The sequence below is a fragment of the Phascolarctos cinereus genome, unplaced genomic scaffold, assembly GCF_003287225.1.
Source record: "Phascolarctos cinereus isolate Bilbo 61053 unplaced genomic scaffold, phaCin_HiC Scaffold_5;HRSCAF=322, whole genome shotgun sequence".
NCBI lineage: Eukaryota > Metazoa > Chordata > Mammalia > Diprotodontia > Phascolarctidae > Phascolarctos > Phascolarctos cinereus.
In genome coordinates this window covers 42097387-42121916 of record NW_027555958.1, presented here as the reverse complement: position 1 = coordinate 42121916, position 24530 = coordinate 42097387, and positions in this window count along the sequence as shown.

Here is a 24530-nt window from a genome sequence, read left to right as displayed (position 1 = left end):
GGACCCCGAGTGCCTAGAATCATCATGTTCCTGTCTCCTGCCAGATACCTCTCTTCCACTAGAGCTCGAATCCGTGGACTGTCTTTGACCAGTCACTGAGTGCCCAGAAGAGTCTCGTTCCTGTCTTCTGGTGGATCCATGGCTAACCCCACTACTAGCATCTCCGGAGTTTGTCCGACTGGACCCTGAGTGCCTAGAATCATCATGCTCCTGTCTCCTGCCAGATACCTGTCTTCCACTAGACCTCGAATCCGTGGACTCTCTCTGACCAGTCACTGAGTGTCCCGAAGAGTCACGTCCCTGTCTGCTGCTGGATGCATGCCTACCCCCAGTACTGGCATCTCTGGATTCTCTGTGACCAGACCCTGTGTGTCTAGTATCATCATGTTCCTGCTTCCTGCCTGATGCCTCTCTTCCCCTTGATGTAGAATCCGTGGACTGTCTTTGACCAGATACTGAATGTCCAGAGGAGTCTCGTTCCTGTCTGCTGCTGGTTCCATGCCTACTTTCACCACTGGCATCTCTGGACTCTCTCTCACCAGACACAGCGTGCCTAGAAGAATCACTTTCCTCTCTCCTGCCTGATCGCTCGCTTCCCCTTGATGTAGAATCTGTGGACTGTCTTTGACCAGTCACTGAGTGCCCAGAAGAGTCTCGTTCCTGTCTGCTGCTGGATCCATGGCTAACCCCACTACTAGCATCTCGGGATTTTGTCTGACCGGACCCTGAGTGCCTAGAATCATCATGTTCCTGTCTCCTGCCAGATACCTCTCTTCCACTAGAGCTCGAATCCGTGGACTGTCTCTGACCCGTCACTGAGTCCCCAGAAGAATCTCGTTCCTGTCTGCTGCTGGATTCATGGCCTACCCCACTACTAGCATCTCTGGATTGTCTGTGACCAGACCTTGAGTGTCTAGTATCATCACATTCCTGTCTCCTGCCTGATCCCTCTCTTCCCCTTGATGTAGAATCCGTGGACTGTCTTTGACCAGTCACTGAGTGCCCAGAAGAGTCTCGTTCCTGTCTGCTGCTGGATCCATGGCTAACCCCTACTAGCATCTCTGGAGTTTGTCCGACCGGTCCCTGAGTGCCTAGAATCATCATGCTCCTGTCTCCTGCCAGATACCTGTCTTCCACTAGACCTCGAATCCGTGGACTCTCTCTGACCAGTCACTGAGTGTCCCGAAGAGTCACGTCCCTGTCTGCTGCTGGATCCATGCCTACCCCCAGTACTGGCATCTCTGGGCTCTCTGTGACCAGACCCTGAGTGTCTAGTATCATCATGTTCCTGTCTCCTGCCTGATCCCTCTCTTCCCCTTGATGTAGAATCCGTGGACTGTCTTTGACCAGATACTGAATGTCCAGAGGAGTCTCGTTCCTGTCTGCTGCTGGTTCCATGCCTACTTCCACTACTAGCATCTCTAGACTGTCTCTGACCAGATACCGCGTGTCTGGAAGAGTCACGTTCCTCTCTCCTGCCTGATCCCTCTCTTCTGGTAGACCTAGAATCTGTGGACTGTCTTTGACCCGACCCTGAGTGTGTCGAATCATCATGTTCCTGTCTCCTGCCTGATCCCTCTCTTCCCTTCGATGTAGAATCCGTGGACTGTCTTTGATCACTCACTGAATGTCCAGAGGAGTCTCTTTCCTGTCTGCTGCTGGATCCATGCCTTCCCCACTGCGAGCATCACTGGACTCTCTTTCATGGGACACAGAGTGTCTGGAAAAATCTTGTTCATGTCTCCTGCCTGATCCCTGTCTTCCCCTTGATGTAGAATCTGTGGATTGTCTTTGACCTGTCACTGAGTGCCCAGAAGAGTCTCGTTCCTGTCTGCTGCTGGTTGCACGCCTACTTGCACCACTGGCATCTCTGGACTCTCTCTCACCAGACACAGCGTGCCTAGAAGAATCACTTTCCTCTCTCCTGCCTGATCGCTCGCTTCCCCTTGATGTAGAGTCTGTGGACTGTCTTTGACCAGTCACTGAGTGCCCAGAAGAGTCTCGTTCCTGTCTGCTGCTGGATCCATGGCTAACCCCACTACTAGCATCTCTGGAGTTTGTCCGACCGGTCCCTGAGTGCCTAGAATCATCATGCTCCTGTCTCCTGCCAGATACCTGTCTTCCACTAGACCTCGAATCCGTGGACTCTCTCTGACCAGTCACTGAGTGTCCCGAAGAGTCACGTCCCTGTCTGCTCCTGGAAGCATGCCTACCCCCAGTACTGGCATCTCTGGATTCCCTGTGACCAGACCCTGTGTGTCTAGTATCATCATGTTCCTGCCTCCTGCCTGATCCCTCTCTTCCCCTTGATGTAGAATCCGTGGACTTTCTTTGACCAGATACTGAATGTCCAGAGGAGTCTCGTTCCTGTCTGCTGCTGGTTCCATGCCTACTTTCACCACTGGCATCTCTGGACTCTCTCTCACCAGACACAGCGTGCCTAGAAGAATCACTTTCCTCTCTCCTGCCTGATCGCTCGCTTCCCCTTGATGTAGAATCTGTGGACTGTCTTTGACCAGTCACTGAGTGCCCAGAAGAGTCTCGTTCCTGTCTGCTGTTGGATCCATGGCTAACCCCACTACTAGCAACTCGGGATTTTGTCTGACCGGACCCTGAGTGCCTAGAATCATCATGTTCCTGTCTCCTGCCAGATACCTCTCTTCCACTAGAGCTCGAATCCGTGGACTGTCTCTGACCCGTCACTGAGTCCCCAGAAGAGTCTCGTTCCTGTCTGCTGCTGGATCCATGGCCTACCCCACTACTAGCATCTCTGGATTGTCTGTGACCAGACCTTGAGTGTCTAGTATCATCACATTCCTGTCTCCTGCCTGATCCCTCTCTTCCCCTTGATGTAGAATCCGTGGACTGTCTTTGACCAGTCACTGAGTGCCCAGAAGAGTCTCGTTCCTGTCTGCTGCTGGATCCATGGCTAACCCCACTACTAGCATCTCTGGAGTTTGTCCGACCGGTCCCTGAGTGCCTAGAATCATCATGCTCCTGTCTCCTGCCAGATACCTGTCTTCCACTAGACCTCGAATCCGTGGACTCTCTCTGACCAGTCACTGAGTGTCCCGAAGCGTCACGTCCCTGTCTGCTGCTGGATCCATGCCTACCCCAGTACTGGCATCTCTGGACTCTCTGTGACCAGACCCTGAGTGTCTAGTATCATCATGTTCCTGTCTCCTGCCTGATCCCTCTCTTCCCTTGATGTAGAATCCGTGGACTGTCTTTGACCAGATACTGAATGTCCAGAGGAGTCTCGTTCCTGTCTGCTGCTCGCTCCATGCCTACTTCCACTACTAGCATCTCTAGACTGTCTCTGACCAGATACCGCGTGTCTGGAAGAGTCACGTTCCTCTCTCCTGCCTGATCCCTCTCTTCTGGTAGACCTAGAATCTGTGGACTGTCTTTGACCCGACCCTGAGTGTGTCGAATCATCATGTTCCTGTCTCCTGCCTGATCCCTCTCTTCCCTTCGATGTAGAATCCGTGGACTGTCTTTGATCACTCACTGAATGTCCAGAGGAGTCTCTTTCCTGTCTGCTGCTGGATCCATGCCTTCCCCCACTGCGAGCATCACTGGACTCTCTTTCATGGGACACAGAGTGTCTGGAAAAATCTTGTTCATGTCTCCTGCCTGATCCCTGTCTTCCCCTTGATGTAGAATCTGTGGATTGTCTTTGACCTGTCACTGAGTGCCCAGAAGAGTCTCGTTCCTGTCTGCTGCTGGTTCCATGCCTACTTGCACCACTGGCATCTCTGGACTCTCTCTCACCAGACACAGCGTGCCTAGAAGAATCACTTTCCTCTCTCCTGCCTGATCGCTCGCTTCCCCTTGATGTAGAGTCTGTGGACTGTCTTTGACCAGTCACTGAGTGCCCAGAAGAGTCTCGTTCCTGTCTGCTGCTGGATCCATGGCTAACCCCACTACTAGCATCTCTGGAGTTTGTCCGACCGGTCCCTGAGTGCCTAGAATCATCATGCTCCTGTCTCCTGCCAGATACCTGTCTTCCACTAGACCTCGAATCCGTGGACTCTCTCTGACCAGTCACTGAGTGTCCCGAAGAGTCACGTCCCTGTCTGCTGCTGGATGCATGCCTACCCCCAGTACTGGCATCTCTGGATTCCCTGTGACCAGACCCTGTGTGTCTAGTATCATCATGTTCCTGCCTCCTGCCTGATCCCTCTCTTCCCCTTGATGTAGAATCCGTGGACTTTCTTTGACCAGATACTGAATGTCCAGAGGAGTCTCGTTCCTGTCTGCTGCTGGTTCCATGCCTACTTTCACCACTGGCATCTCTGGACTCTCTCTCACCAGACACAGCGTGCCTAGAAGAATCACTTTCCTCTCTCCTGCCTGATCGCTCGCTTCCCCTTGATGTAGAATCTGTGGACTGTCTTTGACCAGTCACTGAGTGCCCAGAAGAGTCTCGTTCCTGTCTGCTGCTGGATCCATGGCTAACCCCACTACTAGCATCTCGGGATTTTGTCTGACCGGACCCTGAGTGCCTAGAATCATCATGTTCCTGTCTCCTGCCAGATACCTCTCTTCCACTAGAGCTCGAATCCGTGGACTGTCTCTGACCCGTCACTGAGTCCCCAGAAGAGTCTCGTTCCTGTCTGCTGCTGGATCCATGGCCTACCCCACTACTAGCATCTCTGGATTGTCTGTGACCAGACCTTGAGTGTCTAGTATCATCACATTCCTGTCTCCTGCCTGATCCCTCTCTTCCCCTTGATGTAGAATCCGTGGACTGTCTTTGACCAGTCACTGAGTGCCCAGAAGAGTCTCGTTCCTGTCTGCTGCTGGATCCATGGCTAACCCCACTACTAGCATCTCTGGAGTTTGTCCGACCGGTCCCTGAGTGCCTAGAATCATCATGCTCCTGTCTCCTGCCAGATACCTGTCTTCCACTAGACCTCGAATCCGTGGACTCTCTCTGACCAGTCACTGAGTGTCCCGAAGCGTCACGTCCCTGTCTGCTGCTGGATCCATGCCTACCCCCAGTACTGGCATCTCTGGACTCTCTGTGACCAGACCCTGAGTGTCTAGTATCATCATGTTCCTGTCTCCTGCCTGATCCCTCTCTTCCCCTTGATGTAGAATCCGTGGACTGTCTTTGACCAGATACTGAATGTCCAGAGGAGTCTCGTTCCTGTCTGCTGCTCGCTCCATGCCTACTTCCACTACTAGCATCTCTAGACTGTCTCTGACCAGATACCGCGTGTCTGGAAGAGTCACGTTCCTCTCTCCTGCCTGATCCCTCTCTTCTGGTAGACCTAGAATCTGTGGACTGTCTTTGACCCGACCCTGAGTGTGTCGAATCATCATGTTCCTGTCTCCTGCCTGATCCCTCTCTTCCCTTCGATGTAGAATCTGTGGACTGTCTTTGATCACTCACTGAATGTCCAGAGGAGTCTCTTTCCTGTCTGCTGCTGGATCCATGCCTTCCCCCACTGCGAGCATCACTGGACTCTCTTTCATGGGACACAGAGTGTCTGGAAAAATCTTGTTCATGTCTCCTGCCTGATCCCTGTCTTCCCCTTGATGTAGAATCTGTGGATTGTCTTTGACCTGTCACTGAGTGCCCAGAAGAGTCTCGTTCCTGTCTGCTGCTGGTTCCATGCCTACTTGCACCACTGGCATCTCTGGACTCTCTCTCACCAGACACAGCGTGCCTAGAAGAATCACTTTCCTCTCTCCTGCCTGATCGCTCGCTTCCCCTTGATGTAGAGTCTGTGGACTGTCTTTGACCAGTCACTGAGTGCCCAGAAGAGTCTCGTTCCTGTCTGCTGCTGGATCCATGGCTAACCCCACTACTAGCATCTCTGGAGTTTGTCCGACCGGTCCCTGAGTGCCTAGAATCATCATGCTCCTGTCTCCTGCCAGATACCTGTCTTCCACTAGACCTCGAATCCGTGGACTCTCTCTGACCAGTCACTGATTGTCCCGAAGAGTCACGTCCCTGTCTGCTGCTGGATGCATGCCTACCCCCAGTACTGGCATCTCTGGATTCCCTGTGACCAGACCCTGTGTGTCTAGTATCATCATGTTCCTGCCTCCTGCCTGATCCTCTCTTCCCCTTGATGTAGAATCCGTGGACTTTCTTTGACCAGATACTGAATGTCCAGAGGAGTCTCGTTCCTGTCTGCTGCTGGTTCCATGCCTACTTTCACCACTGGCATCTCTGGACTCTCTCTCACCAGACACAGCGTGCCTAGAAGAATCACTTTCCTCTCTCCTGCCTGATCGCTCGCTTCCCCTTGATGTAGAATCTGTGGACTGTCTTTGACCAGTCACTGAGTGCCCAGAAGAGTCTCGTTCCTGTCTGCTGCTGGATCCATGGCTAACCCCACTACTAGCATCTCGGGATTTTGTCTGACCGGACCCTGAGTGCCTAGAATCATCATGTTCCTGTCTCCTGCCAGATACCTCTCTTCCACTAGAGCTCGAATCCGTGGACTGTCTCTGACCCGTCACTGAGTCCCCAGAAGAGTCTCGTTCCTGTCTGCTGCTGGATCCATGGCCTACCCCACTACTAGCATCTCTGGATTGTCTGTGACCAGACCTTGAGTGTCTAGTATCATCACATTCCTGTCTCCTGCCTGATCCCTCTCTTCCCCTTGATGTAGAATCCGTGGACTGTCTTTGACCAGTCACTGAGTGCCCAGAAGAGTCTCGTTCCTGTCTGCTGCTGGATCCATGGCTAACCCCACTACTAGCATCTCTGGAGTTTGTCGACCGGTCCCTGAGTGCCTAGAATCATCATGCTCCTGTCTCCTGCCAGATACCTGTCTTCCACTAGACCTCGAATCCGTGGACTCTCTCTGACTAGTCACTGAGTGTCCCGAAGAGTCACGTCCCTGTCTGCTGCTGGATCCATGCCTACCCCCAGTACTGGCATCTCTGGACTCTCTGTGACCAGACCCTGAGTGTCTAGTATCATCATGTTCCTGTCTCCTGCCTGATCCTCTCTTCCCCTTGATGTAGAATCCGTGGACTGTCTTTGACCAGATACTGAATGTCCAGAGGAGTCTCGTTCCTGTCTGCTGCTCGCTCCATGCCTACTTCCACTACTAGCATCTCTAGACTGTCTCTGACCAGATACCGAGTGTCTGGAAGAGTCACGTTCCTCTCTCCTGCCTGATCCCTCTCTTCTGGTAGACCTAGAATCTGTGGACTGTCTTTGACCCGACCCTGAGTGTGTCGAATCATCATGTTCCTGTCTCCTGCCTGATCCCTCTCTTCCCTTCGATGTAGAATCCGTAGACTGTCTTTGATCACTCACTGAATGTCCAGAGGAGTCTCTTTTCTGTCTGCTGCTGGATCCATGCCTTCCCCCACTGCGAGCATCACTGGACTCTCTTTCATGGGACACAGAGTGTCTGGAAAAATCTTGTTCATGTCTCCTGCCTGATCCCTGTCTTCCCCTTGATGTAGAATCTGTGGATTGTCTTTGACCTGTCACTGAGTGCCCAGAAGAGTCTCGTTCCTGTCTGCTGCTGGTTCCATGCCTACTTGCACCACTGGCATCTCTGGACTCTCTCTCACCAGACACAGCGTGCCTAGAAGAATCACTTTCCTCTCTCCTGCCTGATCGCTCGCTTCCCCTTGATGTAGAGTCTGTGGACTGTCTTTGACCAGTCACTGAGTGCCCAGAAGAGTCTCGTTCCTGTCTGCTGCTGGATCCATGGCTAACCCCACTACTAGCATCTCGGGATTTTGTCTGACCGGACCCTGAGTGCCTAGAATCATCATGTTCCTGTCTCCTGCCAGATACCTCTCTTCCACTAGAGCTCGAATCCGTGGACTGTCTCTGACCCGTCACTGAGTCCCCAGAAGAGTCTCGTTCCTGTCTGCTGCTGGATCCATGACCTACCCCACTACTAGCATCTCTGGATTGTCTGTGACCAGACCTTGAGTGTCTAGTATCATCACATTCCTGTCTCCTGCCTGATCCCTCTCTTCCCCTTGATGTAGAATCCGTGGACTGTCTTTGACCAGTCACTGAGTGCCCAGAAGAGTCTCGTTCCTGTCTGCTGCTGGATCCATGGCTAACCCCACTACTAGCATCTCCGGAGTTTGTCCGACCGGACCCTGAGTGCCTAGAATCATCATGCTCCTGTCTCCTGCCAGATACCTGTCTTCCACTAGACCTCGAATCCGTGGACTCTCTCTGACCAGTCACTGAGTGTCCCGAAGAGTCTCGTCCCTGTCTGCTGCTGGATCCATGCCTACCCCCAGTACTGGCATCTCTGGATTCTCTGTGACCAGACCCTGTGTGTCTAGTATCATCATGTTCCTGTCTCCTGCCTGATACCTCTCTCCCCCTTGATGTAGCATCTGTGGACTGTCTTTGACCACTCAGTGAATGTCCAGAGGAATCTCTTTCCTGTCTGCCGCTGGATCCATGCCTTCCCTCACTCCTAGTATCTGTGGCCTGTCTTTGACCAGAGCCAGAATATCCTAAGCCGTCACGTCCCTGTCTGTTGCTGGATCTATGCCTTTCCCGTGCACTGGAGTCACTGGATTGTCTTTGATCTGACTCTGAATTTTCAGATGAATCTCCTACCTGTTGTCGACTTTTTTCTTGGTTTTCTCCTCTTCCTGTACTAGACCCTCTTTTTCTCCGTGTAGACTCTTCATTACCAGATCTTGCCTCTCTGTGGCTGTCTCCTGTTTGACCTTCAGTATACCTTGATTTTCCATAACTGTGTCTCTTTCTTTGACTTGAACTTGATCCTGTATTTGATGAAGACTGTCTGTGTGTAGAATCTGCGCCTCTGGTGTTGTCTCTTGTTTGTCTCTCATTATCAGTTGATTGTGTGGAAGTGGATTCGTGTCTTCTTCTTGTGGTGGAATCACTATGTTCCTGTGTAGATGAGGACCGTCTCTCATCAGACCCTGCATTTCTTGACCTGCCTGCTGCTTGTGCTTCCCTCTCACTATCACTGTACTCACTGGTAGTAGATCCCTGCCTTCTGCTTCTTTTGGATCCTGAATGTGTATAAGTTCTTCGTGGGTGATCTGATACTGAGTGTCCACCTGTGCCCCCTCTCTGATACTCAGACCTTGAAGACTCACCTGTATCTGAGTCTTGTGAACTGAAGCAAGGGCATTGACATTTGCCATACCACTGTTGTTCGTATCTAGGATTCTGTCCTATGCCTGATCTCTGATGTCCATAAGTAGAGGAATTTCCTGAACTTGATCTGTAATGTTGTGAACTAGAAGACTGACCTGTTCCTGACCCATGTTGGTCATAACTGGAGGGCTGACCTGAGCCACACCTTTGTTGTCCATAGCTAGAGGACTGTGCTGAGCCCGATCCTTGTCCATATCTGGAGGACTGACTTGAGCAGGACCAACATTCTTGTCCTCCACAACTTTGGAACTGACTACCTGAGTTTGTTACTCTTTCCTCACACTTTTCTGAACTTATTGACATGTATCTCTGTTCTTCTCCCTGTGATTCGTTAGACTGACAGGAATCAGATCTTCTTTGTCTTCCATAGCCATTTGGTTGACTATAGGCAAGTTCATGATGTTTTCTGCCATAGCTTCCTGTTTGGCAAGACTTGTATCTTTGTCTTTGTTCTCCACACTCTTCCAACTGGCTAGAGTTAGAGCTATGTTCTTCACTCTCCAGCCCCAAGGTTAAGACCCCTGAACTAGACAAAAATCTTTTTCTTCCACTACTCCCTTCCCAGTCAGAGGCAGGTTCATGTTCTTCTCTTCCATATCTTCTGGAGGGGCTAATATTTGACTTGTTTCTCTTTTCCCCCAGATCGCTTGAGCTGGACCCACTTCTCTTTTTCTCAATTCCTTTTGAATGACTTAATCTTGACCTATGGTGTCTCCTCCCGTAGATGTTCCTGTGTCCTGAACTTGATGAGTGACCTAATTTTCCATTTTCTGGAGAACTGGACTTGGACCTGTGCCTTTGTTTCCTGGTCTTCTGTGATCGCCTAGTGTGGGATTTGGGTTCCTCTCCCGCACTCCAACTTGAATTACCAGAACCTTCTTCTTCTTCTTCCTCTTCTGTTTCACTCTGTTCTTGGTGATGGTGACTAGGATATTGTTTATGTGACCCTGAAGCTTGGCAGTATTCTTTTCCAACAGACTGGTTGCAGGCCATAGTCAGTTTGAATATCATCAGAAGAAACTCAATGAAGTCCACTTTCCTGTCGTGGTCTCGATCGAGCATGTGCATGAACACCTCCACAGTGTCGGGATCATCAGGGTTCTGTCCAAAAGCAAGGCATAAAAGGGAAGTCAATCAGTCCAGAGCCCCTTGTCTACCTACCAGTGAAAAGATGGGTATTTATATACTTATATATTCATATTCATATGGGTATCTCTGGGTAGGACTTGAGTTAGCATGCTGGCTTGACCTATTTTGAAACAGTTGAGTATCCATAGACATGAGACAGAAAGGAACAAGGTAATATGGGCAGAAACCAAGAGTCTGCTTAGGGATGTAGGGAGATTATAGGGCATAGGGAGATTATAGGGCATAGGGAGTGTAAGGCCACTATGTGCTACTGACTTAGGATTCTATTTGCCTCTCAAGAAAAGACTTCTTCTAGCCAGAGCAATCAATTACTAATAACAGCATTTCAGACTCACTTTGACTCAAAGGAGCCAAATCTCAAGTTTACTAAATTATAATTTATTGTTTTAGAGTGAATAAATGAGGCACTTATGCTTAGATGAGAGCATTGGATAGCACAAACTTTCAGATATCCATCTATCTTCATACTCCCTTAAAGCTTTGTGTTCAGAGCCACTTAATTAGGAGATGGTTGCCTGTGGTGTGATTTCTAGGCCCCTCTGTCCCTTTTGCCCCAGCAGAGACTACACTATACAGAGTATTTTATGTTTTGTCAATACAAAATGCTGTCTGAAATTTTATTATTGGAGAGTGATTCTTCCTCCTTAGAAATGCTGTTTCTTGGGGGCAGGTAGGTGGTGTAGTGGATAGAGCACCAGCCCTGAAGTCAGGAGGATCTGAGTTCAAATCCAGCCTCAGACACATAACACTTAGTAGCTGTGTGACTCTGGTCAAGTCACTTAATCCCCAATTGCCTCAACAAAAAATTTAAAAAAAAGAAAGAAAGAAATCATGTTTCTTTAGAGAAATGGTGTAACCCTAAGTCAATAGTATTAATATTAATTGATTTTCAGATTACTTTCAATTATGAAAGCAACCTGGGACAAGATAGAAGATACTTGATTTCTGAGTCTGGAGTGAGGTTGGGATTTACAAATACTATACTGAAAGAGGGCACAGAAAGAGAAGGATCAAAGAAAATACATGAGAATGTAGCTTCCTCTCTCCTTTACAGAGATAGTAACCTGTGGATGCAGAACACTACATATGATGTCTGATTTGGTTGATGTGGTATTAGTTTTGCTGAATTGTGTTATTTTTTCTTCTCATCACATATTTTATTCTTTGTTTTAAGGGATGGCTCTAAAGGAAAGGAAACAAGAAGAGAAATGAAGGTGATATTAGAAAGATAAAAAAGGAAGAAAGGAAGGGAGAAAGAAAGAAAAAAGAAAGAAATGTAGGAGTAGCTAGATGGCACAGTGAATAGAGTTCTGGCCTTGGAGTCATGAGGACCTGACTTCAAATCCAGCCTCAGACACTTAACACTTACTAGCTGTGTGACCCGGGGCAAGTCACTTAACCCCAATCGCCTCACCTCCCTCCACAAAAAAAGAAAGAAAGAAATGTAAGGCTACTGAAGACAAAATTTCAACTATTTCAATTTGCCTAAAGCCAGCCCTTCTCAGTATCATTAACTTTATGCAACTCAATTCAGTAAGCGTTCATTTATCATCATCTTCTATGGACAAGGTGTTATGATAGAGTTCTATTCAGAGCACTCACAAGTGGGTGACTGTGACTTTTGTTTGTAGCTTTCTAGGCTTAACAAGCTCCTTCTCAAAAAGTTGCCTGTATAAACCTTTGATGCTGGTTGGCAGCCCTTACCTTCAAAATTGGTCGAAACTCCTTTTCCAGAAGTTCCTTCAGCTCCCTTTTGCACAGTGTGCTACAATCCTGATCCTGGCTGGTGTAGTTGTAGTAAACGTCAATAATGGTAAGAATACTGCTCAGGAGGTGGGACATCTTGTTGTAAGTTTACGTGAGCCTGAGAAAGAAAGAAAAAATGAGGTGTCTCGTCATTCTCTTTCTTTCTTTTTCATAATTTCTTCTTCAGTAAGCCTAATCAGAAAAAACAACCACAAAGATATTTGATATCTTTTATCTCTTTCAACCTTAAAATAGCCCAATGAGAAATGATGGGTTAGATATGATTCATGTCTTTTGATATCGCAGAGAAGGGAATTCCTTGTCCACAATGAACCTAGGGCTGGAAACCAAGACTCCTAATCCCTAATTCAGAATGAATGCAGAAACCATGACTTTGAGTTTTATCTCCTTTGCCTTCAGCAGTATTAAGCACCTTAGTTTGGAGTCTATATACATTTTATCCCTCATCCACCATTTCCATTTCAGACACTTTCTATGTCCCATTACTCCAAGAAAACACACCAGTGGGAAAGGGTCTGTGTCTAGGAGGCTTTGGCCCTTGGGGGCACTGACCACCACATAGAACCCTCATCCCAATTCAACTAAATTTAATAAATATTTGTCTAATGAAAGTGAGTAAAACCCACCAAAGCTCCAGGAGAAGAGAACCTAGAAAGTGGCTACCCATGAAGACCTGGCCTCAGTCCACATCTCCACACTTAATCATTATAATCACACTGTTATCCACCAGGATTTTCATGAGCATTCAGTTAAATTAAGTACATGTTCAATACAATTCCACCATGTGCAAGACACAGGGTTCCATACAAAGATGAAAATGACAATTTCTAACCTAAAGAAGATTATAATTTGCAAGGGGTGTGGTGGGGGGGGTATGGAGAGATAGGGAGTGGAGAAGGGGAATTAACATGAACAAGGAAGAGGGTGATAGGGGGCAAATCCAATACAGCAAGAGAGAATGAGAAATTCCTAAGTGTAGGATGAAACCAAATGATCAAGAGGAAGACTTCCATGAACCTTAATGAACTAGTGGTAGAGAACATCACAAGTACCATTTCCATCTCACTTCCCTACTTCCTGTCTCACTCCTTGAATTCCTGTGGTCTGAGTCTTTTAATTGCGGCTCAGAGTTTCCACTTCCACCAGATAATTTTTCCCTTGATCTTGTTCGACTTCAGTCTCCTTAATATTTGGGACTAGAGGACTCACCTGCACCTGAACCTAATTGACTGGCTCACTAACATTTGCCAGACCATAGATAACTGAGCCTGTTTATGTAGACTTGGACTAGAAAGCTTAGAGTGCTCAGCTGGAAAGACAATCCATTTCTGCCCTGATTTTATCCATGTTCAAGCGAAATTCACACCAAGAGCATACCTAAAATTAGACAAGAAATCAGTGCTTCCAATAGCTCAAGGCAGTCAATATTACTGGGTTTCTACCAAGTAGGTGGAAGCTCAGCCAAACCCTCTCTCACTTACCTAGTTCACCAAAGGAACAAGTAGGATGTAGACCAAAGCAGCTTACAGGGTGCTGGCTGTTTGGGATGCTAGGCTTTTTATAGTGGGCTTAATGGTCCATCTTAGCAAGGTGACACCCTTTCTGTGAGACAACCTGATTCACTTACAACCAAACCCAGCTCCACCTCCTTCTCCACCTCTCTGTCTCCAGGGCCATTTGTTTACCTCACTTCACTTCCTCACGTATTCATTTGAGATTGCGTTGGCAGCTTCCAAACTCAGGTTGGGATTTGCCCCACCTGTCAGTGTGGTTGAGGACATTTTGCAGAAGAGCCTGTATGGACATTGTGAGCTCCTCACAGGCAGGGACCACACCTTGCCTATCCCCCATTTCTCTCACTACAGTACTGAACCCACAAAAAAAATGAGCCACATCCATGGACAGGAAGCCTTTAGACCAGCTAGAGAATTTCTTTTCTTGGCACCATTCAGTTGATTTGAATGGCATTTTGGAAATAGTGGAAATTAATCAAGAAACAGGTGGAACACTTGTGACACAAAGTTGGTGCTAATCTGGTCATCTCCAAGGGCTTTTCTGGGCAATTGTTGGGGATGTGTTCATGAAAAGTCCTTAGAACAATTTGGGATAGCTTTATGGGGAATGGACTCCTTCTCCCTATTACCTTCCTTACCTTGGCCCATCCTCCCTTCACCTGTTACCATTCAATACTACGGTAGTTATTTGGGTCTCAGAGACTTGTAAAATGGAATTCATCAGATACTGACATCAGAGGCAAAGTGAAAGAATCCAATACCAGTTGTTAATCCATGAAGGAAGGGATTAGCAAAAATAAATAAATAAATAAATCTAGAGATGGTTCAGGAACAGACCAGCCAGCAGAGATATCTTATACTTTTCCATCAATAAATTAATTAATTAACATTCATTATGTGTTTAACATGTTCTAGTCACTCTGCTAAGTGCTGTAATAGAGATGTAGATTTGAGGGTCCAGGACAAAAAGACTTTGATAGCAAGCTAATCTACCTCCTATATATAACATAGCTTCATTCACATGTAGCACCCTTTTATCTTGTTTTGCTTTGTTTCAATTTTTTTTCCTTGTATTTTCCTGAGATGGCATGCAGTATTAGAGAGCCTTCCTTTGTAAGCTATCCTGGGTGTCCCCAAAGTCTTTGTGCAGTTTGAAGTGTTAATAGTTTAAACCTATGCTAAGACTTTTGGGATACCCTGTATTAAAAAACGAAACAAACAAAGAAAGAAGCAAATAAAAACGGTGGGCAAGCCTTTTGGATCAGAGTGCTAGACAAAGGGGCAGGCAATTAGGGTGGTAGTGCTGGCTCTACCAGTAACTGACCAACATTGAGCAAATTTCTTTAGCTTTTGGAATTTTTGTTTTTTCATTCTATAACTAAGGCACCCCTAGGTACTGGTTTCCATTTTATTGGCCATTCTTTGGAATGCTTACATTCCTCCAAATGTTTGCCAAAAGGCAGGTGGGTCAAATAGTATTTGGAAAGAAATACAAGAGAATGTATTACTAGGGTAAGGGACTTCTGGGGAACAGATTTAGTCAGTGATGTCTGCTTAACTTTTTGGATGTCTGGTATTCTGGTAGGCTCTTGAATAAGTCAGAAAGCTTGGGTCTAGTTCTGAAAGAACTGTTCTTAGAGATCCTGCTAATTAGCCAGAAGTCACTGGCTGCTCTGTACTCAGGCTAAAGTACATTCTCTGTGCTATCAGACCTTCTAGTTCTCTGACCCAAGCTATGGTACTTATGAATGAATGACCAGCATATTTTCTTGAGTGAAAACTACCTTGGAATAGGTTTGTCTATACTTATGAAAACCTAAACTTTGGCCTTTTCACTACATGCTAGTCAAATTCATAGTTTCTTTGTATAGACTATCTTTTTTCTGAAGAAGCCAGTCCACAGGTTGAGTTACAGTGTACATTTCTTGAGTCCCTTGGCTTTCTCAAAGACCGCTCTCTGAAGCCTTCAGTGGAATAATGCTTTCATTTTCCACAAGAAGGATAGCAAACTCTCCTCTCATGATTTACAACTACCTCAGATTCTGGAAAAGGAGAACCTCAACTCAGAGATTATTTATGAAAGCTGAGGCAGGCTCATAGGATTTAGAGCTGGAGGGACCTTAGCTATTATCCAATCCAACCTCCTCATTCTATGAATGAAGTCCAGATGGATAATAGGAGAGCTAGTAAATCTCAGGATTGAGTCTTTAGCCCAGGTCTTTTGACCCCAAAACCATTTGTCTTTTCACTTTCCTGTTCCCAGTGTCTGTTCCCAAGTTCAACTTTGTCTCTCCTACTAGCTAGGCGGACAAGAGACTTGGGCAAGTCATTCGCTGAGCTTGTTTCCACATTTATAAAATGAGGATATTGGACTAAATGATCTAAAAAGTCCTTTCCAATTCCACAATAAATATGCCAATAAATATAGCCTTGTTCTTGTCATTCGGTTGTTTTTTAGTTGTGTCTGACTCTTTGTGACTCCATTTAGGCTTTTCTTAGCAAAGATACTGGAGTGGTTTGCCATTTCCTTCTCCAGCTGATTTTACATATGAAATTGAGGTAAACAGGGTTGAGTGACTTACCCAGGGTCACAACACTAGTATGTATCTGAGGCCAGATTTGAACTCAGGAAGATGAGTCTTCCTGACCTCAAATCTGGCACTCTCTCCACTGGGCCACTTAGTTGCCCATAAATATGGCCTAGAAGGTCATTTATTACTAAATTCAGGGTTCTGTTTATTGATAAAGCCTTTTTTAACAAGTTTTTCTCATCCATGGAGGTTGTAGGGCAAATCTGTCCTACATAATGACCTCCTTTAGCCTTTTCTTAGTCTTGCATGCTGACCCACTTCTGAAATTCCTCTAAGTGAAAAAGTAAGAAAGGTCAAGACACCAATGAATTATTCCAGGAAATCCCTTTCAAATGGTCTCTTTTATTTTTCTCCCTTCATTGGAGAGAATCCCATTTCAATGCTGTTAGAACAGGGGCTCTTAGTGTTTTCCATGTCATGTACCCCATTTGGCAGTCTAGTGAAGCTTCTGGATCCCTTCTCAGAATAATGATTTTGAAAGCAAAAAATGAAAGTATGTGGGATTACAAAGAAAACCAATTATGCAAAAATATAGTTATTGAACTATTTTTAAAGACAGGTTTGCAGACCCCAGGTTAAGATTTCCTGCATTAGAGTAATGTAAACAGTGATGGGGATAATTCATTATTCCACAAAAGAGGACACCTAGAGGAACTGAGTGGAACTTCCCACTTTTATGTTGTAATACACTCTACTAGTTTTGTTCATTTTTTTTTTGACCCTGTCAAGAGTATCCTTGGCTATTTTCCCCAAAAGCATAGATATAATTTCTGGATAAATTAATAGATTATAGGCTTATAAATTTATAAATATTACATGGTGTGGAAGAAAAGTTAATATATCAAATGCCAGACTTGGGATTCAAAATGCTCTCATCAGAATTTTCAGTCACACTGAATAAGGTGAAATTCAAGAAGGTTAAATATAAAGTCTGAAACTTCGTTTTAAAAACTTCACAAATGTATGATGGGAGAGACTTGGCTAGATAGTTGTTCATCTAACCACACCTTCCCACACCAAAAGATCAGAGTTTTAAAGGATTGCAAGTTCACTTTGAATTCATGGTGGTCAAAAAAGTTAACTTGAGCTTGGGTTGCATTAAGAGAGGGAGGTGAGAGTTCCATTGCAGCCTACCCTAGTAAGACCCCACCTAAAACATCATGTTTATTTCTAGGTCCTACATTTTGTAAAGGCTATTTATTAACCAGACAAAATCAGAGGAGGGGAAAAGGACAGAGAAAAGAAGGGCTTTGAGTTTATATCATATGAAGATTAGCTGAAGAACCTGGGGATATCTAGTGTGGTGAACAGATTTGGGAGAAGGTGGGTACGATAGCTGCCTTCATGTGTCTGGAGGGCTATCATACAGAAGAGAGATGAGAATTATCTATTTGGACAGAATTAGGAACCATGGATGGAAGCTGCAATGCAAAATATTTCAGCTTGATGTAAGGGGAAAGAATCCTAATAACCAAAGCTGTCCAAAAAGCCAAGTTAGTGGTTTTTTTTTTGGGAGAGCTCTTCAACACTTGTCAGGGGTGTTGCAAAGGGTATTTTTGGTCAGAGATAGGACAGATTAGATGACTTTTAGTCCCTTACACCTCCCATGTTGGAATGCTTTTTGAGGATAGAGTTTCTCAGGAGCTCTTGTGTCCATCTTGGAAATGCTTGTCAGGCTTGAATTTGGGATTGTGTAAGGAAAGATCTGGCCTGGATGTGTTCAAGGAGAATATGACATATTCCTGCTAGACAAGGCTGAAGTTGTCATTTTCCTCAAATTTTTATTAAAGAGATAGGTGAACTGATCAGACCCAGTGTCAACCCTCCTTGTTGAGCTCTGCCACCTGTTCCTTCTAGAGCTGGCTAGCTGGTTTTATAATATTCTTTGAAATGCATAGTGGGAGAGCACAGCATTTATTGTGTTTGCATGGCTGTGTGTACCATGGCTTACTTCCTATCTCTTCTCGAGGGAGGGTCAAGTGGGTGGTGTTGGGCAATCCTTGAGGCAGGTCAATATGTTATCTGGCCACTCCTGTTGTTCAGCATACCATGGAAGGCCCCCAAGAAGCAAGGTATATGGGGAGGTCCTCAGATCACAATCCTCATCTTCTTCATATGTCCTGTATAGTTAATTTGGGTATTTATAATAGTTAAAATAATTTATTCCAGAGAAAGAACTGATAACTAGAAGTGTGCATAGAATAATTTTACACATACACATACACACATACACATACACACATACACAAACACACACACATTTGTGTCTAATAGTGGCCATCTCTGGGTGGGGGGAGAAAAAAAGGAAAAAAAATAAATTTACATGACAATTTTCTTGTATATTTAAAAGGAATATTAAGTTGTATGTTTACAGATTTACAGTTTCATGTGCTATCATCTTTTTATTATGCTATGTTATGGAAATGCTTGTTTTATTCCATAAATTAAAAATAAAATAAACTTAAACACAATTCTTATCTTCCCTCCCAAGGCTGGAAAGAGGTGTTCAGAGTCCCAGTCATCATGAACCAATCATAATTCTGTCCCCCCTCTGAATATTAATTCATACACAACCTATCTTTACGTTCACCATCTTAATTTATGAAATAAATAACTGTTAAATGGCTGAAGTTCTGGACAATTGTGGTTGCAGAGATATTTTCAGAAGAGAGTTCATGCCTAGAGGGTCCTTAAAGTTGTAAGCATCCACAAGGGCACAGAAGCTGTTCTTTCTTCTCGGATGGACTTCCCATCACCCCACATATAAAACATGATCCCACTGTAGTCACACATGCTGTGTGAGTTAATGTTGTTCAGCAGGTGTTAGGAATCTCAAACAGGCTACAGACCTTGTGCATCAAGGAGATCATGGTAGTGGGGCAGGGAACACTTAAGATTCTAAGACAGAGATAAAGAGAGCTTCGAATGAATTGGTAGATTTGCTGGTTTTCTTCCTGGATTGGCCTGAATGATAGAGCATCACACTTACTTAGACTGTTACCATGACCCTTGGATTTGACCAAAAGACTCAGAAGTTTTGTTTTCTTGATTTTTGGTGGTGGAAAGAGAGGGCAAATTGACTCTAAAGTAATGTGACTGATTTTTTAAAAACAAATATACATGGAATTTGTAATTCAAAAGTGGTTTGTTGCCTTTACCCCAGGAGGCCATATACAAATAACCTAAAGAAAGAGCCATTGCTCAAAAAGTTCTGAAAATATTGTGGCTCATTTTGTTTACAAATATTCCCAATTGTGTAAACATTCATACTACACTAAGTATGGACTGTTTTTGGAAACAGCCATGGGTCATTCAGTGCCAAGTCTGCTGACTACAATGGGTGATGAATGCCATTTTGCATCAATTATGTAAAAAAGGAATGGGCTACCTCATGAAGCAGGAAGTATGTCATTACTAGAAGTCTTCAAACATAGACTAATGGATCATTTGTTGGAGGTATTGAAGAGAGAATTTCTATATCATGTAGGGGTTGAACTAAGAGTCCTCTGAGATTCCTTTTAAATCTCGGACTTGATAAGTGGAATTTAAAAAGAAATTGAAGCTAGACAACTCTATTTTGAGGACAGACAGTATCAGATATCATGGAAGGCACCTCTGGGGAATGGAGTGGCCTAGTGCAAAAGGTGGGGAAGATGGTTTAGGATAGAGAACAAAATTATGCCATACAAGGATCAATGGAAAGAATTAAAGATGCTCGGCTTGGAGGAGGGAATATTTGGGGGTGGACTATAATAGTTGTCTGAACACTTAAAGGGCTGGCAATATGGGAGAAGAGGAGGGAAGAGTTTAGATTTATTTTGCTTTACTCTAGAAGACAGAACTAGGAGCAACAAATAGAAATTTCAAAGAGGTAAATGTAGACTTGATATAAAGAAAAACTTCCAAACAATTTGAGCTATCCAAAAATTAAATGGGCTGCCTTAAGAGGCAGTGAGCTTTCCCCTCGAGGTCTTTGAGCACAAGCCAGAAGGCCACTTGTGAAGAGGTTACAGAGGGGAATTTTTGTTCAGATGTGAGTTGGATGAGGTGGTCTCTAGGGTGCCTCACTGCTTGGAGATTGCGGGAAATCAGTTTACTGTTCCTCTAACAAACTGACTCAAGGCATTCCCCAAAGCAGTGTTCTCTCTCCATTTGAGCGATGGCTGCATCATTGGATTATGGGCATACAGCTTCCCAAGGGGGAGTGCTTATTTAAATATGCCCATTCTGGTATGTGTGTTAAGGGTACATTATATATAGACCTTTATGCAGTCTTAGTGCATGGCATTTGTGATGCTGCTTAGGCAAGAATGGAATAACTTTGTTATAGTTCATAAAAAAAGTACGTTCATCAAAGAGTGTGCCTAGGTTCTGTGTTAGAGGGTACATTGTGGTAATGGGAAACTTGATATGGGAGGAACATGGTCTGAGGCTTGGCTTTCAGGACAAATAGATTGCATTCTTAGTGGCATGTTTTCAATCTCAAGATGATTTCTATGACCCTATTTCAATGAGCTCAATTCTTTTGCAAGTTATGTGAGTTCTTTTCTTTGAGTTTGCCCCTCCCCTCTCTCTCTCCTCTTCTCTCTCTCTGTCTCACTCCCCTCCCCGCCACCACCGCAAATGGCAAGGATATTCTAGCTGGTATTCACATCACACTCAGACAACTCATGAATCTTATCTTCTGTGCCTTCCAAATAAGAGGAAAATTTGACTAATTTGGATCTTCAGGCTACCCATAGATACCCATACGCATGAACAAACATAATTTTGGTAATGCACCAAGTGGAATTAAGTCAGCATAAATTAAAATCAGCAAAAAAAAGTTGTGATTATTATCATCAATATTATTTAACATGTGTTTCTTTTTAGAAGTGTATTTTGTTTATTTAACCTATCCCCAGTAATGACACTTCACCCACACATAATTACCACACCTTTGGCATGAACCGTGCTCCCAATATTTGAGCTTGTGGTCATGGAATACTCAGCCTCATGGAGCATTCTCAGAAGCTAATCTTAAGAGGAAGGATGATATGTCAGGGGTCTGTGGAAGCTAATGGCTGCCTTGGTTCTTTTCCTCTCTTCTTGTTCTCTATGTGGGGCACTCACATAACACATTTTCTGGGGGCTGGTAGTTTGAACCAGCTGTACAGGGTCATCAGCCTTGTAATGTTATTGCTAATCCAATTAAATTTATTAGGCAATTAATTAAACATATTTAAATGTTAGAGGGTGACTAAGTTTCTAAGGATTGACTGTGTTCTGTTACCCAATTCCCTATCCATCTGCCCTTAAGCAGTCAAGGACACTGAGGCAAGTCTCTGATGCCCTATTTCCCACTGGCAACTATGCAAAGGACCAGGACTAATGTTCTGACAAATGTTGAAAACTTTTTCTCTCTTCCAGGTTCTGTTCAGGTGCCATCACCCACATGGGGCCTTCCTTGATCTCCTCAGCTAAAAAGCAATCTTTTCTTCTTCAGGTTTTCCACAGCTCTTTGTCTGATCTTTCCTTTGCATCAAGCCATTTGGCTTGATAGACTTCTCATTTGTGCATATGCCGTATATGCCCCTTCCCCTAGTAGATTATAAGCTCATCAAAGACAGGGATGGTTTCATTTTCCATCTTTGTTATCCCCAGTCCATAGTAGGTAATTAATAAATATTCATTGAATTGAAGACACAGGACAGAGGACATAGGACAGAACTTTATTAGGTGGTGCAGTGGATAGCATGCTGGACCTGAAGTTAAGAAGATCTGAGTTAAAATCCAGCCTCAGAAATTTATTCCAGGCCAGCCACTTAACCTTTCATCCTTCAGGTTCCTCAACTATAAAATGGGGATAATAATAACACCTAGTTCCCAGGGTTGTTGAGAGGATAAAATGAGTTAACATATGTAGATGTCTTTGTAAACCTTAAAGCACTATATACATGCTAACTAGTAGTAGAGGTTGTCACTGTCTGGTGGGTTGTACCTTTAATTGCTGATGTGCCAGCCCATTGTGTCTCTACCACAGCTGCCAACAGTGTGAAAGGATTTTTCTAGCAACTAAAAGAGAGAATTAAAGATGATAAACTCAGAGAATAGAGAAGGAACCTCCAGCCCAGTAGCTTGTGGGTAATAGCCAGTAGAGCATGAATTAAAGTGGAAAAGGAAATGATGTTGCAGATAAAGCCAAACCTGGGTATATGGGGTAGGTGAGAAGGATAAGCATTTATGTAGTGCCTACTATCCGCCTGCTAAGTGCTTTTAACAAATACTATCTCATGTAATCCTCAAAACAACCCTAGTAGATAAGTATTATTATTATCCCCATTTTCAGTTAAGGAAACTGCAACAGATGGTGATTAAATGACTTGTCTAGGGACATACAGCTAGTATCTAAGGCTAAATTTGAACTCAGGTCTTTCTGACTCCAGATCCGGTATTCTAACCAATTTGTCATCAGCTGACTCAGAACTAATCCATTTTTCTACCTGGGGTTCCTTCATAACTTTGGTTAAACTTCTAAGTAATTGTCTCTCCTTGGGTTCCTTCTAAGCTCACCGTATTTTATGACTTCAGTAAGTCTAATATCTCAGCAAGGTAAGTATTCCTTCCTACTGGGCAGATGGCAATACATCCATGCCTTCTCATCCTGTGTGATTCTTGTCTTAAATCATCCACAGGTGGCCCACCCAGTATACACCACATCTCAAGACATTACGTGGGTACCAATACAACACTTCCTTGCTTACTATATGACCAGGTTTTTCTGGTCATACATCTATTTGATGCCTTTTTATTTAACTTTGTGAGCACATTTAAATATTGGTAAAAGACTGTAACCTATTTATGCCCACCACATATCTCTTCTTGCCCCTTATGTGACCCACAAATTCAAGTCCTCAGATCATGGAATTTCATAATTTGCTGCTATATAGTATCACTAGAAAAATATTATCTCTTCTTTAATTTTTAACATTTGAGGTTTCAAACAGGGAGATTACTATATGCTTGCCAAAGGCTTTCATGAATGGTTAAGGGATACCCCTTTTAGCATCAGATTGGAAGAGGGATTACCCCCCAAAAAAATCGCTAAGAAAAATAAAGGTTAAAAAAAGTATGATTCAAGCTGCTCTCAGACTCCCTCAGTTCTTTCTCTGGAGGTATATGGTATTTTTTAATCATTAATCCTTTGGAATTTTCTTTGATCATTGTATTTCTGAGAATAGCTAAGTCATTTACAATTAATCATCATACAATACTGTTGCTATTGGGTACAATGTTCTTCTGGTTCTGCTCACTTCACTTTGCATCCGTTCATGTGTGCTTTTCCAGGTTTTTCTGAAAGCATTTTGTTCAACATTTCTTACAGCACAATAGTATTCCATCACAATCATATACCACAGCTTGTTTGGTCATTCTCCAGTTGATGGGCAATGCCCCTCAACTTCTGATTCTTTGCCATTGCAAAAGGAGCTGCTATAAATATTCTTGTACAGATTAGCAGTGGTATTGCTGGGTCAAAGGGTATGCACAGTTTGATAGCCCTTTGGGCATAGTGCCAAATTCTCTCCAGAATGGTTGGATCTGTCCACAACTCCACAGTGTCTCAATTTTCCCATGTCTCCTCCAACATTTGTCATTTTCCTTTTATGTCATATTAGCCAATCTTATAGCTGTGAGATGATACCTCAGAATTGCTCTCATTTGTGTTTCTCTAATCAACAGTGATTTAGAACATTTTTTCAAATGATAATAAATAGCTTTGATTTCTTCTTTTGAAGACTGCTTGTTCATATCCTTTAATCATTTATCAATTAAGAATCACTTATATTATTACAAAGTTGATTCAATTCTCTATTTGAGAAATGAGGCCTTTACTAGAAAAAACTTGCTGTAAAATATTTTCTCCAGTTTTCTGCTTTCCTTCTAATATTAACTGCATTGGTTTTGTTTGTGCAAAACCCTTTTAATTTAATATAATCAAAATTATACATTTTACATCTTGTAATGTTCTTTATCTCTTGTTTGGTCATAATTTTTCCCTTATCCATGGATCTGGCAGGTAAACCATTCCATCTTCCCCTGATTTGCTTATGGTATCACTCTTTCCCTCTAAATCATATACCCATTTGGATCTTATCTTAGTATACAATGTGAAATGTTGTGCTATACCTAGTTTCTGCCAAATTGCTTTCCAACTTTCCAGAAATTTTTTTGTCAAATAGTGAGTTTTTGTCCAAAAAACTTGGATCTTTGGATTTTCAAACACTAGATTACTATGGATACTATTGTGTATTGTATATCTAATGTATTCCACTGATCCATCACTCTATTTCTTACCTATTACCAGATTGTTTTGATGATTACCAT